The 21089-nt window shown below is 33.1% G+C and overlaps 1 long non-coding RNA gene across 20 annotated transcripts; it reads right to left on the reverse strand.

Annotated features, from left to right (window-relative positions):
* Positions 1–514: 514 nt before the first annotated feature.
* Positions 515–7950, reverse strand: LOC113784843 (uncharacterized). Of its 20 annotated transcripts, XR_012161401.1 has the most exons (12): positions 7054–7923; positions 6707–6927; positions 6518–6628; positions 6184–6215; positions 6018–6084; positions 5240–5307; positions 3423–3716; positions 3146–3249; positions 2548–2698; positions 2388–2454; positions 1000–1315; positions 515–835 (listed from the first exon to the last, which is right to left on the reverse strand). It is a non-coding gene; the product is annotated as an uncharacterized lncRNA (long non-coding RNA). The 20 variants fall into 20 exon arrangements; XR_012161396.1 differs by having other exon boundaries at positions 5240–6084; positions 7054–7936; XR_012161398.1 differs by having other exon boundaries at positions 6184–6628; positions 7054–7930.
* Between the last annotated feature and the right edge of the window lie 13139 nt (positions 7951–21089).

The following is a 21089-nucleotide window of genomic DNA, read 5'->3' on the forward strand; positions in this document are numbered from 1 at the left end:
CTCGGGCAACAAGTAATACCTACTGGGGGAGAAGGAAGGAACAATGTGTCATCGATATGATCAGAGTAATTCCCTGCATGTAAATTTTCCTCATCGTTGGTCACATACTCTCAGTGTACCTAATGATCTGTTTATGGATCATATTCTTTAACGATTCTCATTTGGTGCTACAAATATAATGTTTACCTCACATGTATATAGGAATATACAGTATGCATATATGTACTTTAATGCAATACAACTCTTACTATCATGATCATGTGAATTTGAAATGAGAGGATAAATGACATACATCTTCCATCAGGGGGAGACTCTCTAACAATTTGAGAGGATGAACTGGAATTAAGTAGCAATGATCCAATAGATGAACCATTGCCTAATCCAGTAACAGAGAGAAGTATGGCTAGAGCCTTTTCATATCTCAACCTGTAAAGCCAGGTTTTGTTGGCAGGCTGAAACTCTTTTAGCACCATCTCTAAGCCGAAATAATGCATAAATATAATTTCCATGAAAGTTTGATCTAAACTTTCTCCCATTCTCTAAGTTTATTGCCATTATGCAGTGCAATTGCATCTCATTATTCTTTCAACGTTTCTATCTACAACAGACTCAACAAATAGCTTTTCTAGGTTCCATAAAATAAGAACAACACGTAATAATACATTAATAAATAAGTGGACAAAATGATTTCTTATAGCAAATATATCTTATTTGGTTGGCAATCGGAGCAGGTGGTTCTAGAGCTCTCCCCTCAAATCATCTGTTATTTATAGCAAGTTTAGTCAACTTAGGTAGAATCTTGTTCCTTTGATTTGAATGTGACTGTCAAATACCTCTGCAGAAGACCAACATGAGAAAAACATCACATGGCTTTCTCTTCAACATATTTTCATTTCAATCATATTCAGAAATTTTAATCCCAAACATGAAAGGCAAGTAGAAAACACGTCAACATTCTTTTTAAGGAGAGTCAAATATGTGAATAATATTAGTAAGTACCAATTAAGATACTTCATTCTCCTATCTGGAGAAGCTCTGGAAAATGCTTCTTTGGGGATTGAAACTGAATCATCATCTATGTTCAGTTTTGTCTTCAGATTATCTATCAGTGCTTGAAGTTTGACTAGATTATCAGTGGTTCCGTGTACGAATACGCAAAGCATAAGCAGAAGGTAGCATGAGTAATTGATACCATCACATCATTCACAAGCTTTTCTAGCTGAATTTGTTCAATGTAAGTGCGAGGAGCATCAGAACCATCCAAACCCAGTTTCTCTGCTACACATTTAACATAATTCATATCTTTCCCTTGCACCTTCAAAACAACATGAACAAATATCTATTTGCTTACAAGTTACAACAATATAATCAAATACACACATGGAATATGTAGCATTTGGCCTGAGTTCCATCGACCAACCACACCCAGCCTAGAATTTTAAGTGTTTTGGTTTAAAATAAGTTCATGGCCACACTACAAAAAAATTGACCTATAGTGACACAAAATGTTTCACTAAAAGTTAAAAACTGTAGGTAAAAGTCAATAATACTTTGAGTGACACTCAAATCTAGTGTCAAGTTTAAGGGGGTGTTCTGCTACACTTTGAGAACTGTCACTACATGTTCTGAAGATTGTCACTACATGTTTTTGATTTCTACCTACAATAATGCCTGTCACTAAAAACTAGATAAATATAAATAAAAAATTAGTCTATTCCTACAGTATTATCTGTCACTAAAACCTAAATAAATATAAATAAAATATTAATCTATTCCTACGGTATTGTTGGTCATTAAAACTTATTATTATTTATTTAATTAAATTTATTTTATCTCCCTACTAATTGTAATTCTAAACTATTATTACCAGTAAATTAAATTTAAATTTTTAATTTATTTTTATTAACTAATGTCATTGAAACATACAATTTATTTTTCAGTCTCATAAAATCAACCTTTGCCCCAAGCCAAAGCGTTTGCATTGTGGAATGCAGCAGCACTGTTTACCCTTAAGGCAAAAATTGATATTTTAAACAACCAACAACATCAAGTAATAATAGTTATTTAATCCTCATGTTTGCTGAGTTCTAAAAAATGAAAACTAATCCTAATGTGGAAAATGTCTAACAGTTAGATGAATAAAATAATCAGAAATAGAAACAAAGTAGTTCAGCATTCTTTTCAACTTCTATAAATTGATGGGATTAGTCAAAGTTTTAGATTATACAGATGAGAATAAAGCAAACTAAAAACTATTAATATTTGCATGATTGAGGAAAACATTATGTCCCAAAATTAAAAATAATGTATCAAACTTTGGGAATAGCATCTGAATTACCCTTCCATCTCATAAGGCTATGTCACTATCTATTGAAAGCAAAGGATACCTGTCAACTTGAGATATGAAAGTCTCAGCCACTTCAGAATCGTCTGTGACAATGCATTCAGTGGCTGCTGCAGAAACATCAAATAAAGCAGCAAATACCTTTAATAAAATTAGTGATAATGATAACAAAAATTAAAATAATTTCGAGGACTCGAACATGCCTTCCATGTTTATTTATGTGGTCAATGGCAGCGAAGACATCTTCAACAATTTCAATTGTGCAAGTAAGTGAGCTATACTTATGATGAAAAGAACTCGTTTCAACAATGTTTAGCATGGCAGTGGCTTTTGGTCCACCATACATTTGAACACCTGCAAGTCATTTAGATCTATTTATACATGTTTTCCCAATTTTGAGAAAATTATGATGCACTTTCTTGCACAGTTACACCATGCATATTCAATCATCACAAAAGATTACTACATTTAAACACAAAACTAAATCCGTTATGTTACGAAAAAACAAACAAGAAGATTCCATTTAAACCAATGTTCATATAAATCCATTGTGAAATAACGTCAAACCTTCACGTTGGAGTTCAAGGATAAGCTCATTAAGTCTACCATTAGATGACAAACTCTTGTGTACAAGAAGAGTTTCCTAAGAATATCATGACACATTATTTCAATGAGCACAGTCTATAAATTCTATTCACAACATCAAAATAACAAGCAAGCAAAATCCAACAGGCTAGGAGAATGTCGATGAACATTTTTTACAGGGAACAAAGCATTGCAAATGATGTGAATGTGAATTACCATTGCATTGCAGGCAACAGGATAATCAGTCTTTGCATCCCTAATTATCTGCTTTGCCATATCAATATTAGCAGACTTGTCAACATATACATGACAAATTCCATCTGCATAACAAAAACACATAAAACAATTTCAATAGAAGTCCTAGTTTTTCTTACATGTTTACATAAAATTTGATGTCAAATATAAGTGTTGTTTGATTTTTATGTGTACTTTGAAATGTGTATATATATTGTAGAAGATAAACAGGAAGTGAGAAATAGGGATAAATACATACGCAGTTTGTATTTTGATGTTCAAAATAACACAACTGATTTAAAATTGTTGCAGATTATAGGGCATATGTAGACTCTGAGACCTTTCTTTCGGAAGAACTTTGTACCTCTTCACCTTGCCCAATTAACTCCTCAACATTATGCTCTTCGCAAGTTGCTTCGGTTCCTTTTTATGGGGTCTCCAAATGGGGCCCATTTACTATGGCCAGAGGTCACAGTATCCTTAAAAAGGATCTTCATTTCAGGTAAATTTCTAATCCGCTTGTGTCTTTGAACTTTGCAACTTTAAGATATTTCTGAAATAAAATAAATTTGATTTATTAATTTTTAAGCATCAAACTGAAAAATTAATGAATGGAAATATCATTTATTTACTAAATATTTTAACACAACTATCACTCATAAAACTTAACATCAAAGATTGAGAGATTCAAAAATAATTAAATAAGCAAAACCAATAAGGATTTTGAAATCAAGTGATGAGGTTCATCAAAGGATTTTGCTCTATTAATTGCATCCTTTCCTAAAACAAAACCTTTGGCAAGCATGATGCTCACCTCATCTTTAGCCTTCTTTAACAGCAACAGGAGTTTGTTTTTAGTACTGAGAAGAGCACTTGAGATTAGAAATATTGTTTATAAATATATGATACTAAATAGTTTAGATCCCCAAGTATGGATGGGGGGAAACATTGAAGTTGTACAACCTTGTGGAGGTTATGCATGTAACTATGATAATGACCGCTTACTTATTAATCTAATTTTAAACAAGGTATAATCCAGTGGTAAGGGTTGGGACACAAAGAGTATTAAGATGGAGGTTCAGAGTTTGATTCTAGGCGGTAACAAATTCCTTCTCCCCTTAACAAACTAACCACTAACATTTGCCTATAACCAAAATTAACTTCAAACAGAATTTTAGAAGGCTATAACTAGAGGTAATTTGATCTTCATGCAAGATGTATGCATTGATTATTAAGCTGCAAATGTGTGTTGCTAACAAGACAAATCTATTAAACATCCTAGAAATTTATCTGCAATTGTGAAGCAATGTTTCAACCAGTTAAATTAATGAGTCATATACAAAAAACACACTAGTACAAAATTGAAATAAATATCACATTAATTGCAGTCAATAATTAGGTTCTTAAAGGTAACATAATCAGTAAATCAGATGAATGAATCACACCAAAAATCAGGAACAAGCAAAAATCACAAGATGGAGCAAGCAAATCGAACACAGGATACAAGAGACATGGATGAATACCTAAATTGAAGAGGGAAAAGGGAAAAGACCAGAGGCACATGCTAGGGTTTGCAAGAGTTGCATAGTGAATGAGGTTTTTTAGAAATGTGTGGATGAAAATAGCACCCATGTTTAAAATCACTCAATCAATGGAAACAGTTACCTATGCACTAGCACAAACATAGAATCTACCACCAAAATTAAATTCTTATGATGGCAATATTACTTATGTCCCATGAAAAGTGGAATACTACTAGATCAATTTTGTATTCTTTGCCACTCAAGTGAAGCCACATGACTCTTTTATTCCTTTCTAAAACTAGTTCAACTAAAAGTCTAAAACTAGTTCAACTAAAAGTCTAAAACCTAATCAGTGAAGAATCTTGATTTTGAAGAAAACCATATCCACTACATAAGAACTAGTTTTTTTGTCAATCAGTTCTTCGACTCTTATATCACTGCAATAAAAATACTAAACCAATGCACATTGATTATAAAAATGAAAAAGCATCAAACATTATAAATATCATCTGTACAAAAATTAACATTCTAAGGTATAACAATGTTTTGTTACCTGGAGTTTGTTGTAGGCCTTGAACCAAGACAACAAATTGAGCATCATGTACTAACAATAACATTTTCCTATCAAAAAAATAATAATAACAATTCCAGATAAATGTCATGACCTTCCTTCCACTTGCGAATTGTGAGCACATTGCAGATCATTAAGTTAAACTTAACACCAATATCACAGCAAGAAATAGAGCAATTTACCTACCTAGCATTGATACTGCCATAGCAGAGATTCCTGTATTGAGTATTTAGAATATTTGAATTGTTGAACAAGTTCTGAACTCAGCTGCAGATCCTAGTTTATACTTCCTTCGTTTCATTTTAGTTGTCGTTTTAAGGTTATTAACACATACAAAGAAAATCAATAAATTGTTACTTTTGATGAAATTATTTATCTTTTCCCTATAATAATATCCATGGGGATCTGCTGATGGAGGAGCTAAACTAGATTGGATCTGATTACAATTGGAAATGTGATTGTTTTAGTACAAATAATTTAATGATCAATACTACTATATATCATATTATATGATTTATGATAAAGTTAGACAATTTAACTGCCATGAATCATAAGCAGCATTAAGAAGAAAGAGTGGAGTTCTAACACTATTAATAAAATTATGAGGAAAGAAGCACTGGAAAGAAGTAAAAATAAAACACTAGTCATTAAAAGTTCAATATAGAGCAAGCAATATCAAGAGATAAACTTTCTGCATATTCTTTCAAAATGAAACTGATTTTCCTAAATTTATGTACATGAATGTGTCTATAAGTATAACCTGATTTTCCCAAATTTTCCATTGCAGCCGCCCAAATACATTATCCTCTGAATTGAAGTTCTGCAATCTATCTCACCAGATAACATATGAAGGTAAACAGTAAACTCTCATTCCATCATATGAATGTAAGTAAATTCAAGTCATGTATCTCAAGAGTGCTACTCACGGATAGAAAGCATAAATGTATGAAGGCTCTAGCTGCACTTGATCCATTTTGCAAGACCATCACAAAATACAAGGTATAATTAAACATTCAGAAATAACATGAATAGCAATTACATTGAACTTCACAAGTCACAAGGAAGAAAACAATTGTATGCTTATTAATCAAAGATTGAGACTAAAAAACAAATGATAAAAAATAGTGCAGTAACCACCTCAAGCACCGATAAGTGCCTTAAAAAAGGTGAGATGAAATGAAATAAATACATTGAACATGAAGGATTATGTTATATTATGCATAAACAACCTGCAAACAACTACTAACAATGACCACAGACCTCTAATAAGCTGCAATGTAAAACCAACAACTCTTTGCCTGAAACGTTTACTCCTGCTACTGCCGCAAATTAACCATTTTCCCTCTTTACCGTCTGCTGCCCGAAGCGAGCCTAATTTAAAACGTCTACTAATTTACTCATTTGGAAAAGACGAAACAACCAAAATTTGCAATTCAGTTAAGAGCATACCTTTCCATGTCCCAAAAGGACCATATATGTTATGGAACCTCCCAATACGACACTCAATTCCAAAATCTTTATTATAGTGTTTGCATATCTCCTCTGTTGCAAGCTCCTCTAGCCCGTATGCATCTTGTGGCTAAACATATTCATCAAACTCAACATATCAATACCAGTCAAAACGTAAAAATGACTCTGAGATCAATGTTATTTTTCAAGGATTCAGCTTGCTGCAATAAACAAGTGAATAAACAATCATAGTGAATCCTCAATATATCTCAAATAGAAATCATTCATCAAAAAATATATCTCAAATAAGCAAAGTTATTATAAAAAAGATAAAAGGGGTAGCATACTTGAGAAACCAATACATATTATTCTATGACTAAAGATCTGAACTAACTGGTAATCTTCAATCTTGCATTGCATAGCTGCAATTATATATCAATCCTTAAACACCTTATGACAAACATATGAAGAATCAAAGAGAACCAACCTCAGGCGCATAACATCAAACACCTAACACTCACTCTTTAACCTAACCAAACTCCGATTCTCAAAATGATGCCGGTTTTCAAAACCCCATTCAACTGTTACTCCATCAAGTTCAGTCCATTATACGAAAACCAAATAGCCGTCGCCGCCGCTCAACCCCGTCGCCGCTCAACACCGTCAAATTATGAACTCTTGATCGTCCCACTTCCGTTCGCACTTTCAAAGAACACGCTTACTGTGTCTATTCCTCCGTTTGGAACCCTCGTCACGCCGATGTGTTCGCTTCTGCTTCCGGTGATTGCACTATCCACGAATCAAGTGCTGCTTCGTGAGCTCCACTGTTCACACTACCGCATGCAAGCTCACTGGAATTTTCTAATCCACATAGCTAGGGTTCTATTGCTCGATTAGGGTTTGATTGGGATTAGCTTGGGATTCTATGATAGGAGTGAAACAATGGTAGAAGTAGAAGAGATTTTAATTTGGGTAAAACTAAAAAGCACACAGATTTTGATTTGGGAGAAATGAGAAATTAAATGAAAAAGAAACAATGATGAGAAGTTAAATGAAAAAGAAACAAGGGTGAAGTAAATTTATTTTCTTAAATCCTCTATCTACCTCCAGTAGGTATATGCCATATTCTTTTCAGTGATAATTAGTGACACTTAAAGTGTAGCTAAACGTAATTATAGTAAAAATATTAAAAGATGAGTGTCACAATAGATATTTTTTTTTAGTGTGGTTTTGAAAAGGCTTAATGTTAAGCCAATTTACAGATAGGGATATACCTAACCTTGAGTTTTCAAATTCAGGGCCAATATGTTATATACTTCCTATGAACCTTTTTATATATTATGTTCCAAAATTAGATTTATACATTCCTCCAAGTGGGTTGGGTTGTGATCAAAATTGGACTTTATTACATCGGCAGACAGGCAGGATATAGGCCAAGTTAGCGTCATAGTGTTAATATAAATTATATAATCTTTAAGACTAGCCCCCAAGCCCTGGGCAATTTTATAAACTATCAAACGAGGACCAATAACAACAACAACAAAAAAATATGTGTACGTAAAAAATATATTAATAATTAAAAACAAGAACTAAGCCCACAGTAAACAGTTTGTTTAATTTAATTTTAATAGAACAACATAACATAACTGGTATTAGAAAATTTATTGTACTGAACAAATTAAATCAACAGATAAAGAATAGACATCTTTGGGTACAATTGACGGTCAACTAACAATAGCAATATAGGTTAAATCTACTTTTCAAGCATAGAAAAAAGTAAGAAGGGAGACATGCAAATAATGTTTTGTTATACCTGACATATAGGCGATTAAGTTGTACTAGCCAATCAGTTTTTGTCGATGCTTTATCATCGTGAAAGACATGGTTGCTTCTTTTGAGAATTGCTGCAATTGTATACCCCAATGTCATCAGCCCTTTATTTATGTGATCTTTCTTGGTTTTAGTTCTGTTGTTGATGGATGTTGATTAGTAATATCCATTTTTTGATCGAGGAATTTTGGATTCCATTTATGATTGCTTATAATTGTATATGTATTGTATATTTGCATTTGTGACAGTGTTGAGTTTAATATATGAAAGTTTAAAGTTATTTTTTCTTATTTGTCTTATTTAAATTGTATGCTAGATTATGAAGGTTGTTGTTATTGAACTCCCAATGAATGTTGATGTGGCTGCTGAAAATGTTCTCACTGAAAGTGTAAGCTATCTTTTTTTCTTCGATTTGTTTAAAGAATTAATAAGGTTCTAAAACTAGTATACGTGATAAAATTAAATCTAAAATTGTGATTAGGTGATGAAAGATTGATTAGAAAATGAAGTGAATCAAAATTAAAGGTTTATTTGCCCAACTGGTTTATCACAAGATCCAACCTTAGGAAGCCAAATACTAAATCTTGTTCACACTAAATTATTATGCAACTTATTATGAGAATGTCAAAGTTCACAAGCAGATGTTAAATTTTATTTTTGTTGATTATATGTTAGCCATTATTGAAATCTTGCTCAAATGAAGTTAATGTTACATAGACTTTGTTTTGCATTCATTGTGCAAGTTTGAAGAGCTTAAGGTGTGTCTACTTATGATGTCAAATTAAGTATTTTGTTCATGATAGTTGGATTCAGATGTATTGCATTTATGGTTTATGATGCTTCCATTTCATTTTTTTTAACAAGTGAAGTTAAGCTTTGTTAGCTTTTGCTTGTTTGTCTAATCCTCATTTTTGCTTGAAGATTGTAGTTTTGTAAGGACAGGGTGATAACTTAAGTGTTCAATTGTTCATAAATAATAACATGCATTCAAATCGAATAATAACATGCGTTCCAACTAGGATAAAGCATAAATTAAGAAGCATTAGCTCTTGTGATTTTTTTTTTTTTTTCGTTTTGGCCTTAATTTTTTACTCTTCATTCATTTTCGCCTAGGACTCTTCGAGTTTTTGACTTAGCAGGTCTTTATTCGACTTTGTATCCTAACTTTTTCCTAGGTTTTCCTTTTGGATTTTCAGCCTAGTGGATCTTTACTTATTTTTGTATCATAATTTTTGCCTAGGTTGCCCTTTTAGGTTTTCAACCTAGCAGGTATTTATTATTATTTTTTTGTATCCTAATTTTTTCCTAGCTCGCCCTTTCATATTTTCAACCTAGCGGGTATTTATTATTATTATTATGACTTTGTACCCTAATTTTTGCCTAGGTCGTCCTTTTGGATTTTCAACCTAGCGAGTCTTTATTTAGATGTAATACTTTTTTGAAGCATCAATGTGTGCAAGTAGTGATAAGTTTTCTTGATCCATATTGGTGTGTATCAAAGGCACACTTGAATGTATTTTTTGGTATTGGGGCTCATATAGTTGGGAGTCCACTTATCTGCTAGTCCTTTTAGATATGTGAAATCTTCTTGAGCGCTAACTTTTGAAGCTCCGAAGTTCATATGTTCTTATTTTAAGATCTTTCAAAATAATTGTCCTTGACATAAAATAGCCAACATTTTTCTTGAATTGAATTCAGTCGGTCAACGCAAATCATTACTCTAAATAAGGGGTTTTTTGTTTGAATGGGTCGCACTGCATTTATTCTATATAATAAGAATAAAAATGGTGCCCTAATTATAGTTTGATTCCCAGGGAGGGTGTTCCACTTTTACGAGATAATATTTGGTACGAGAATTTTCTATCTAGCTTTTCTTCTACATTTGATAGTAAGCAAGATGACCGTTACTTTCATTCTTGTGAGTGACCATTATTCATCGTGACTTACTTTTAACATTGAAGATAAAACAACTAGAACGTCAGCTAGTTGATTATATTGTTGAGGGACATGATGGAAAATGACTTCAAATTTTAAGACATTTGTCTAATATGTACATATAAATGATCATCTTCTTATCCCAGGTTTTACATTCTTGATTCAACTAGTTGATGATTCGGTCAAATCCCCATATGCTTTCAACATTTCACTTTTGATTTATAGGCGGCTAGAATAGTCATGGTACAAACTAGAAATTCCTCCATGTGATTGGTATATTTAAAGTACAATTAGATAATGATAAACATAAAACGACATTTCCAGGGGATTAACATGGCGTTAACTACATGTCCCAACATATTGAGGTTCATCCAAATTATGGATTTTATTTTTATCGTTCTCATCCCATTCAGTGGAATTAATAGCATGACTGAAATTATGTAATGAAATCTTAGCAAACTTATTTATGAATGAACTACTTCAAAATATGTATGGTACATGGTTAAAATAAGAGAAAGGCAAATAGTGTTGGGTAAGAATTGGTTAAATATAAGAAATGGTTAAAATAAGAGAAAGGAAAATAGTGTTGGGTAAGAAATTAGAGACAACAAAATGCATTTATTGATATTCATAATATTAAGGAAACAAGAGTGCGTGAATATAATAAAATATCGTAAGACTTTATAATTAGAAATATTATCGGTGTTTTAGAATCAAATTAAAATTCATGAGAGAACGTGATAATATCTTCATTGTTGACTTTGCCCCTTGGATAAACTCAGAAACTATATGCAACATCGTCAATGTCTTCATTGTTGGCCGCCACAAACGTTTGTGACCAGCGTATTTGTGGCTGCCTAAGGCCGCCACAAATACCCCCTTTGTAGCTGCTTTCTACCCTTTGTGAGGGCTTTTGGCCCTCACAAAATCCTTGTTTTCTTGTAGTGATGGTTCTTTTCTTAATTGATGGTTTTTGTAATGTGAACCTTTACTATGGGTGGCTTTATAATTATAAATTGGTTCCTAGAGCACACAACTCAATTCGAAAATATTAAACCAATTAATAGGTAAACTATTGAAATGGAAATATTTTAGAAAAGACCAACTCTTGGTGAGACTTTCATGGCAAGCAAACATGATATACATCGAGAAGATTATCACTACACAATCTCTAACTTATCTTAGGTTGCACTCAGCCCGGGTATAGATCCCATTCATAAGTGTGTGAATCGTGTTAGGATAGTATAGTGTATAGAAAAAAAAATTCATCACAATTAAAATAAATTAACAAGACACATATAATTATATTAACAATATAACAAAATAAATAAAACAATAGGAGTAATATAAATAAAACAATAAATAATAAAATAATAGCTTAATTGCAGTTTTGGTCCCCTATTTTAGCTGAATCACGAAAATAGTCCCTCTATTTTATTTCTTCACATTTTTGGTCCCCCAAATAGAATTTTGGTCAAAAACTTGATGAAATGTCATTTTTTGCGCTTATTTAAGTCACACTATGCTTCAAGATCTCAAAGTGCAACAAATGTACATGAGATCTATGATCATAAATGATATGGTGTGACTTAAAAAAATGACATTTCATCAAATTTTGGATCAAAATTCTATTTGAGGGACCAAAACTGGGGTGAAATAAAATGGGGGACTATTTTCGTGATTCAGCTAAAATAAGGGGATCAAAACTGCAATTAAGTCTAAAATAATAATATACAATTAATTAGAATGAACTTGACCCTCAAAAGTCTCTAGCGGAGTCGCTAGCTGTTGCGTCCAGTTTGCCCGCAAAAAAAAAAGTCGCCACCAATTTTATTTTTTTAATAGGGAAAATTAGATAAAACGTAAAATAAAATTCTTAAACAAAAAAAATGGATTCAGGGGTCGATTAGGAATAGGGAAAATAATATTACCCAACATATTATTTATTTAATTATTTATTTTACCCCTAAAATATAATTAAAAAATAAAATAATATTATTTACATTAATAAAAGAAGGAAAAATATTTTTTTTTATTAATTTGGTTGGTCAAGGGAAAAACATTGCTTCTACGTAATCTCAGGTGCAATAGGAAAATCAAAACACACATAGTTATTGGGTAGAAAATATTTATGTGTTGTCCAATTTTTATTATTACTTTATTTTAATTATTTTTTATTTATATACGTATAAAAAAATAAAAATAAAAACAAAAACATAATAATAACAATTATAATAACAAGAAAAAAAAAAGTAAGATGTCTGTTCATGGATTATATCTTCTATTTTTGTTTTAAAGTAAAAAAAAATGGTTTTTATTAGAAAACAACGTAACGTGGCGGTATGTGAATAAGACATGGACGCGACGGTGAAGCAGCCTGTTAAAGAATTTGCTAGTACATTTTCGGATCTGTCACGACACAAAGGCTACCAACGATTGAGAGTGAGTGATATGGCGCGGCGAGCGAGGATGAATTCCATATGCGCCAGCGACCATTAATTATAATCCTAATGGAAAAACTATTTATTCGTTGTTATGATTTTTTTTTAGTTATTTGATAATTATGTAATATGAGTTTTTTGTTATATTACAATAGGGTAAAATTTATTTTCTTGGTTTATAAACATCAATTAGTTATATTTTTTTTATTTATTATTTTGTGTTGCAAAGAAAGCAATTTTAAAAACAAACAAATTTAAAAAAAAAAATAAAAACCTAACATATGAGTTTATTTTTGCATAAACAGAAAAAAGAAAGAAAAAAAGAATATTTTTTAAAGGATGTTATACAAAGACTAATAAGCAGAAAATTAGAGAAACAATAAGAAAGTGATACTTTATTGCTGAATTGATTTTTGTTGGACTGATTTTCCCTAAATTGGTTTTTGTTGGACTGATTTTCTTAAGACCAGATTTTCTTCTCCTCTTTTGCCTATTATTCTCTCTTCTCATTTTTTATTTGTGCTCTCAATTGTGTTCTTCTTTCTACTATTGTTGTCGACTATTTATTGACTTTTTGGATTTAGATTACAAAAGACAAGTGAATAATTGTCAATTGATTATCATTAATCTGTTTCTTTTCGGTTTCTTGTCATTTAATTGATCACCATTATATTGATTCTTATTACTATTGATTCATTTTTTTCGGTTTCTTTTTTATTCAATTGATCACCATTATACTGATTTTTATTACCATTGATTCATTTCTTTTCGGTTTCTTTTCATAAATGATGACTTTTATTACCATCAATCCATTTATTTTCATTCAATTAAATACGTTTGTTTTTTTTATTTTAGAAAATAATGGAAATTTCTAAAAAGGAATCAAAGACAAACAGAAACCAAACACATCCGTAATTTTCTAAAATTTGAAGGTAACTATTTATTTTTATCATTATTATTTTTTATTTAATTTTTTATATATTTACTAAAAATCTTAAAGTTGCAGACAAAATTTAGTGTTTAACACTAACACTCTAAGCTAGTCCGGCCCATTTTTAGTGGGCTGATAATATAAGCACTTTATATTGGACGTTATTTTAAGTTTAACAACAAACTATTCAAATAAAATAAATATTATGATAAGTATTTTTTTGTTATTATTATTATTATTATAAATTTTTTATTAAATTATTTCGCTGACGTGAATTTTTTGACACTAGGATAGTTGTAATTGGGAAAAGTCTAAATTAATAAATTAAATTTAAAAAAATAAAAACCCAAATCTCCTTTATTTCCATCTCTAATCCATTTTCTCTCTCCAATACTCCTTCCTTATCCTTCACCCTAACTTCCATTGTTTTTATCATTTTTCTTCTCCTAACCACCCATCTTCTTCATGAATCATCTATAATTTTTGTAGCTCACACCCACATGGGTCAAATTTTTAGTTGTGGACCACACTTAATATTTTTATTTTACAAATTTATTACATAACTATTATCATAAATTGTGATAGAATATAATGAATTTAAGAGTAACTCTCGTATTATTAATATGAGATAAAATTGAAATAAAGTAATTAATATCACATTATAATTATAAAGAAAGATATATTTTAAGATATTTTTCTTTTGATAATGTAACACTTAATATGAAAGAGGTTAAATACTATAGTCAACTACATTCATAAATTGAAATGTCAATTGTCAACAGAAGAACTTATAAGAATAAAAAATTATATGGGAATATTCCATCACGTGGATGGATTATTTAATAGTCACCAAGTATAAAGAAGTGTTGAGTAAAGGTAAAAACTTGGTGAAACTTATTACTACTTATTTATTACATCTTGGGTGAATGCCAATATATATATACCACATTACCATAAGGTGGTCCACTACTACTTTTTGTTAAGCAGAATGGTAATTGATTACAGAAACCTTTTAGCTATATTGATGAGGCTTTTCACATAAATGGTGATGACAAGAAACTATAAAGACACACATTGTTGTTTAGATGTCAAACCCATGAACAAGAACACACTAACAGGACCACCAATGGTCAAAGTCAGAACAATAGGGACGACAAGAGATTCAACTTCATGCATTTTGCATGCCTGGTCTGTTTTTCCCAGCCGTGACCTTTCTCCAAAGTATTCTTGCATAAGATTTCTTAGAGTGTCTAGTTGATGCATGATTTGACGTTGTCCTCGGACAACAAGTAATACCTATTGGGGGAAGGGAAGGAACAATGTGTCATTAATATGATCAAAGTAATTCTCTACATGTCATTTTTCCGCGTATTTGATCACATACTCTTAGTATACCTAATGGTTTGTTTATGGATCACATTCTTTAACGTTTCTCATTTGGTGCTACAAATATAAAGTTTACCTCACATGTATATAGGAATATACAGTATGCATATATGTATTTTAATGCAGTACCACACTTACTGTCATCTGAATTTGAAATGAGAGGATAAGTCACATGCCTCTTCCATGATGAGAGACTTTTTAACCAGTTGAGAGGATGACGTAGAATTAAGTAGCAATGATTTGTTGGATTTAATTCAAAATGATTTGTAATTAGTTAGTTAGAATATAGTTAGAAGTTAGTTAGAAGTTAGTTAGAATATGGTTAGAAGTTGGTTAAGTTTGTTGTAATTGAATCAGCTAGAACTGCTTCTATAAAAGCATTAAAAGCCAAGACCAATGGCATGTAAAATAGGATCATTCTCCAAACTGAATAAGATCAATCTCCAGACAACGAAGATCAATCTTTGTTTTTCTGACTTTCAGTTTTCCTTCTCTTTTCTTCTCAATTTCAATTCCTCTCAAATATACAACCTGTTCCAACAATTGGCATCAAGAGCTTGGGTTCTAAACCTTGGGAAACACGAGTGCAAGTGTGAGGAGAAATCAAAATTGGGAAACACAAAGTGTGAGTGAAAGAAGACGTGAATGGAGGAGGATTTCCATCAAATTTGTCAATTCTAGATGGGAAGAACTGGGGAGAGGTGGTCTGCATCAATGAGATCGTTGCTGGGAGCTCAAGAAGTGTTTGAGATTGTTCAAGATGGTTATGAACAACTTGCAGCGAATCCTACAGAAAGACAACAAACAACTTTCAAAGATTGTAAGAAAAGAGATTGCAAGGCATTGTTTTACATCCAACAGAGTGTGAATTCAAACAACTTTGTGAGGATCTCGAAGGCAACTACATCAAAGGAGGCATGGGAGATCTTGCTCAAGTACTATACAGGTGGGGAAAAGGCCAAGAAAGTGAAGCTCCAAATGCTAAGAAGACAATACGAATTATTGCAGATGGAAGAAGATGAAGCTGTGGCAGATTACTTTAATCGTGTACAGGTTGTTGTCAATCAGATAAGGACAAATGGTGAATCATTAACTGAAGTGGTGATTATTGAAAAGATCCTTAGAACATTAACACAAAGGTACGATCACATAGTGGTGGCAATTGAAGAATCAAAGGATCTTGATAAGATGAAGGTGGAGGATTTGCAAGGCTCTCTTGAAGCTCATGAACTGAGAGTAAGAGAAAGGTGTGCAGCAACCTCAACATCTCAAGTACAGGCCCTGCAGGCCCAAGTTAGCAAGAAGATCAACCAAAGTGGTAAGAAAAAATTCAACAAGAAAGGAATCTAATGCTACAATTGTAAAAAATGGGGGAATTTTGCAAAGGAATGCATATCCAAGAAGGTTCAAAGAGAGGATGATGAAGCACAAATGGCAGCTGAGGATTCAGACTCATATGAGGTGTTGTTGATGGCTACAAAAAAATCAGATGATGACTGTCCAGAGTAGTGGTACCTTGACACGGGTTGTTCAAATCATATGACTGGTCATAAAGAGTGGTTTGTAAGCATTGATGATAAGGTGAAAAGGGAGATAAGATTTGCAGATAATAGTTCTGTAACGGCAGAACGAATAGGAAAAGTATTGATTCAAAGAAGAGATGGCAAACAATCATTCATATGCGATGTGTTGTATGTGCTAAACATGAAGAATAATCTGTTAAGCCTTGGGCAGCTGCTTGAAAAGGGGTATTCTATGAAGATGGAGCAGGGTGAAATGAGATTGTTTGATTATTCAAGAAGATTGATCTTGAAGGCATCACTATCAAAAAATAGAACCTTCAAGATTGATATCCAGATCAATGAGAGCAAATGTCTAGCTGCTGAAGTTATGAATGAAGATTGGTTGTGGCATAAGAGGTTTGGACATTTAAATTTCAGAAGCCTTCAAATGTTGCATAACAAATACTTAAAAAATTCAAGATAATGGCTGAAAAACAAAGTGCCTTTAGTACAAACTCATTCAAAGCTGAAGTACAAACTCGATCTTCAAGAATGATGGAGATAATTTACTCTGATGTTTGGGTTCCTTTTGAAGAAGTATCAATAGGAGGTAATCATTACTTTGTATCGTTCATTGATGATTTTACAAGGAAAATTTGGGTACATCTAATCAAGAGAAAGAATGAAGTGCTTGAAATACTTAAAAAATTCAAGATAATGGCTGAAAAACAAAGTGCCTTTAGTATGAAAATCATCAGAGCAGATGGGGGAGGAGAATATAACTCTCACAAATTCCATGGTTTTTGTGAAAAAGAAGGGATATTGCATGAAGTAACTGCACCATACACTCCCCAACATAATGGCACGGCTGAAAGGAGAAACAGAACTATAGTGAACATGGCTAGGAGTATGTTAAAAGGGAAGAAAGTGCCTCATAAATTCTGGGGGGAAGCAGTGTCAACTGCAGTGTATATTTTGAAGAGGTGTCCAACCAAGAGATTGGGCACAAGGACACCTGAAGAAGCTTGGACTGGAAGAAAGCCAATTGTGAATCATCTAAGGGTGTTTGGTTCTCTATGCTTCAGGCATGTGCCAGTTCAAAACAGAAAAAAAGCTTGATGAAGAGCAGAACAGATGGTGCTGATGGGATATGATGCCACTGGAGCTTACAGGTTGTATGATCCAGACAAGAACAAGTTGGTAATAAGCAGGGACATACTAATGGATGAATCAAAAGGATGAAACTGGAAAATGATTGTAGCCAGCTCAAGCAGCCCAACCAGCCCAGACATACCAGTTAGTCCCATCAGTCAAACCAGCAGTACAGAAACAGTGAGGCTTGATGAAGGCCAGCCTGTAGGAACAACAAGTCAACAAGTTTTTGAGCCTATGAGAAGGTCTGAAAGAGCTAGGCAGCCTTCAGTCAGATTGCAACCATATGAAGTGACATCTGACTCAGGCATCAATGCAGATGGAGAATTAACACATTTTGCTTTGTTGGCTGAATCAGAACCAGTAAGTGATGAAGAAGCCTTGAGTGATCCTAAATGTAGAGCAACAATGGATGAGGAGCTCAAAGCCATAGAGAAGAACGACACATGGGAGCTGATGAATCTGCCAATGAACAAGAGACCAATTGATGTGAAATGGGTCTATAAATTGAAACCGAAACCTGATGGGCAGATTGCTAGATACAAGGCCAGACTTGTAGCAAAGGGATTTTTGCAAAAACATGGGCTGGACTATGATGAGGTATTTGCTCCGGTAGCTAGAATTGAAACAGTAAGAATGATAGTTTCAATTGCTAGCTACAAAGGCTGGTATATGCATCAATTGGATGTTAAATCAGCCTTCCTCAATGGTTCATTAGATAAAGAAGTGTATGTGAAGCAGCCACATGGATATGTGAAAACAGGCAAAGAAGACCATGTTTACAAATTGAAGAAAACCTTATACGGCCTGAAGCAAGCTCCTAGAGCTTGGAACAAGTGCAACCATATGAAGTGACATCTGACTCAGGCATCAATGCAGATGGAGAATTAACACATTTTGCTTTGTTGGCTGAATCAGAACCAGTAAGTGATGAAGAAGCCTTGAGTGATCCTAAATGTAGAGCAACAATGGATGAGGAGCTCAAAGCCATAGAGAAGAACGACACATGGGAGCTGATGAATCTGCCAATGAACAAGAGACCAATTGATGTGAAATGGGTCTATAAATTGAAACCGAAACCTGATGGGCAGATTGCTAGATACAAGGCCAGACTTGTAGCAAAGGGATTTTTGCAAAAACATGGGCTGGACTATGATGAGGTATTTGCTCCGGTAGCTAGAATTGAAACAGTAAGAATGATAGTTTCAATTGCTAGCTACAAAGGCTGGTATATGCATCAATTGGATGTTAAATCAGCCTTCCTCAATGGTTCATTAGATGAAGAAGTGTATGTGAAGCAACCCCCTGGATATGTGAAAACAGGCAAAGAAGACCATGTTTACAAATTGAAGAAAACCTTATACGGCCTGAAGCAAGCTCCTAGAGCTTGGAACAAGAGGATTGACAGATTCCTCATAGAGCAGCAATTTGAAAAATGTGCGAATGAGCATGGAGTTTATATCATGAAGGGAGCAGCAGCACCTGCACTGCTGATATGCCTTTATGTTGATGATTTATTGCTAACTGGCAATGATGAAGTGAAAATTAGTGAGTTCCAATTCAGAATGGAGAAGAAATTTGAGATGACTAATTTGGGCATGCTAGCATATTTCCTTGGTATTGAGTTTGAAACCAGGAAAAATGTAATTTTTATGCATAAAAAAAATATGCAAGTGATGTATTAAAAAGGTTTAAAATGCAAGATTGCAATGGGAGCAGCACCCCATCAGAGTCAGGGCTGGTGCTGTCCAAATAGGGCAATGATTTGGAGGGCAATGATGAGTTGATTGATCCTACAACCTTCAAGCAAATTGTAAGATCGTTGAGGTACTTGTGCAACACTAGGCTAGATATCTCATATAGTGTTGGATTGATTAGTAGGTACATGGAGAATCCCAGGACATCACACTACATGGCAGCAAAAAGGATCTTGAGATACATAAAGGAGACCATTGAACTTGGGCTGTTATATTCCACAAAACTGAATGAAGAGGAAACTGAATTTATTAGTTTCACTGATGTTGATTGGTGTGGAGATATGAATGATAGAAAAAGTACTTACTACAGGCTATGTGTTTACAATCAATAACTCATCAATCTCATGGTGTTCAAAGAAGCAAAGCATGGTAGCATTATCTACTTGTGAAGCTGAATATGTGGCTGCATCCATGGGAGCATGCCAAGCTGTGTGGATGGCAGAAGTAATGGCAGAATTGGGACTAAGAAGTAATAATGCAGTGAAGATGAAGATAGACAATAAATCAGCCACAGACCTAGCAAGACATCCAAGTGCCCATGGAAGGAGCAAGCACATAGAAACAAGATTTCATTTCTTAAGGGATCAAGTAATGAAGGGCAGGATAAGACTGGAACACTGCAATACAAATAACCAAAAGGCTGACATTTTAACAAAAACCTTGAAGAGGGTGAAGTTCCAAGAGATGAGGATCAAACTTAGATTAACATCAAATTGAATCACTTTGAATTAGGGAGCATGTTGGATTTAATTCAAATTGATTTGTAATTAGTTAGTTAGAAGTTAGTTAGAAGTTGGTTAAGTTTGTTGTAACTGAATCAGCTAGAACTGCTTCTATAAAAGCATTAAAAGCCAAGATCAATGGCATGTAGAATAGGAGCATTCTCCAGACTAAATAAGATCAATCTCCAGACAACGAAGATCAATCTTTGTTTTTCTGACTTTCAGTTTTCCTTCTCTTTTCTTCTCAATTTCAATTCCTCTCAAATATGCAACCTGTTCCAACATGATTCAGTCAATGAACCATTGTCTAATCCAGTAACAAAGAGAGAAGTGGGGCTAGAGCCATTGTAGGTCTCAACCTTAAAGTCAGGATTTGTTGGTTGGCTGAAACTCTTTTCGGGTCAAACTTTGAATTCAACTTTTCAATACGGGGGTGCAATTGTACATTCTTTTATTTAGTGTGGAAATTTGATCAAACGGTTGAGTGATAACTCCCTGGAAGCATAGAAACAAGTATTAGATGCAAATATTAGCGGATGAATCATTTAGATGAGTAGAAAAATAAATAGAAAATAAAACCTTTTAGTCAGAAAGGCATACATCTATTGACTTTAGCACAATCTCTAACCCAAAATAATGCATAAATATAATACATAAATAAGAACAACATGTAATAATACATAAATGAATAAGTGGCCAAAATGACTTCTTATAGTAAATATATCTT

The sequence above is a fragment of the Cicer arietinum genome, chromosome 7 (assembly GCF_000331145.2).
Source record: "Cicer arietinum cultivar CDC Frontier isolate Library 1 chromosome 7, Cicar.CDCFrontier_v2.0, whole genome shotgun sequence".
In the NCBI taxonomy this organism is placed as follows: domain Eukaryota; kingdom Viridiplantae; phylum Streptophyta; class Magnoliopsida; order Fabales; family Fabaceae; genus Cicer; species Cicer arietinum.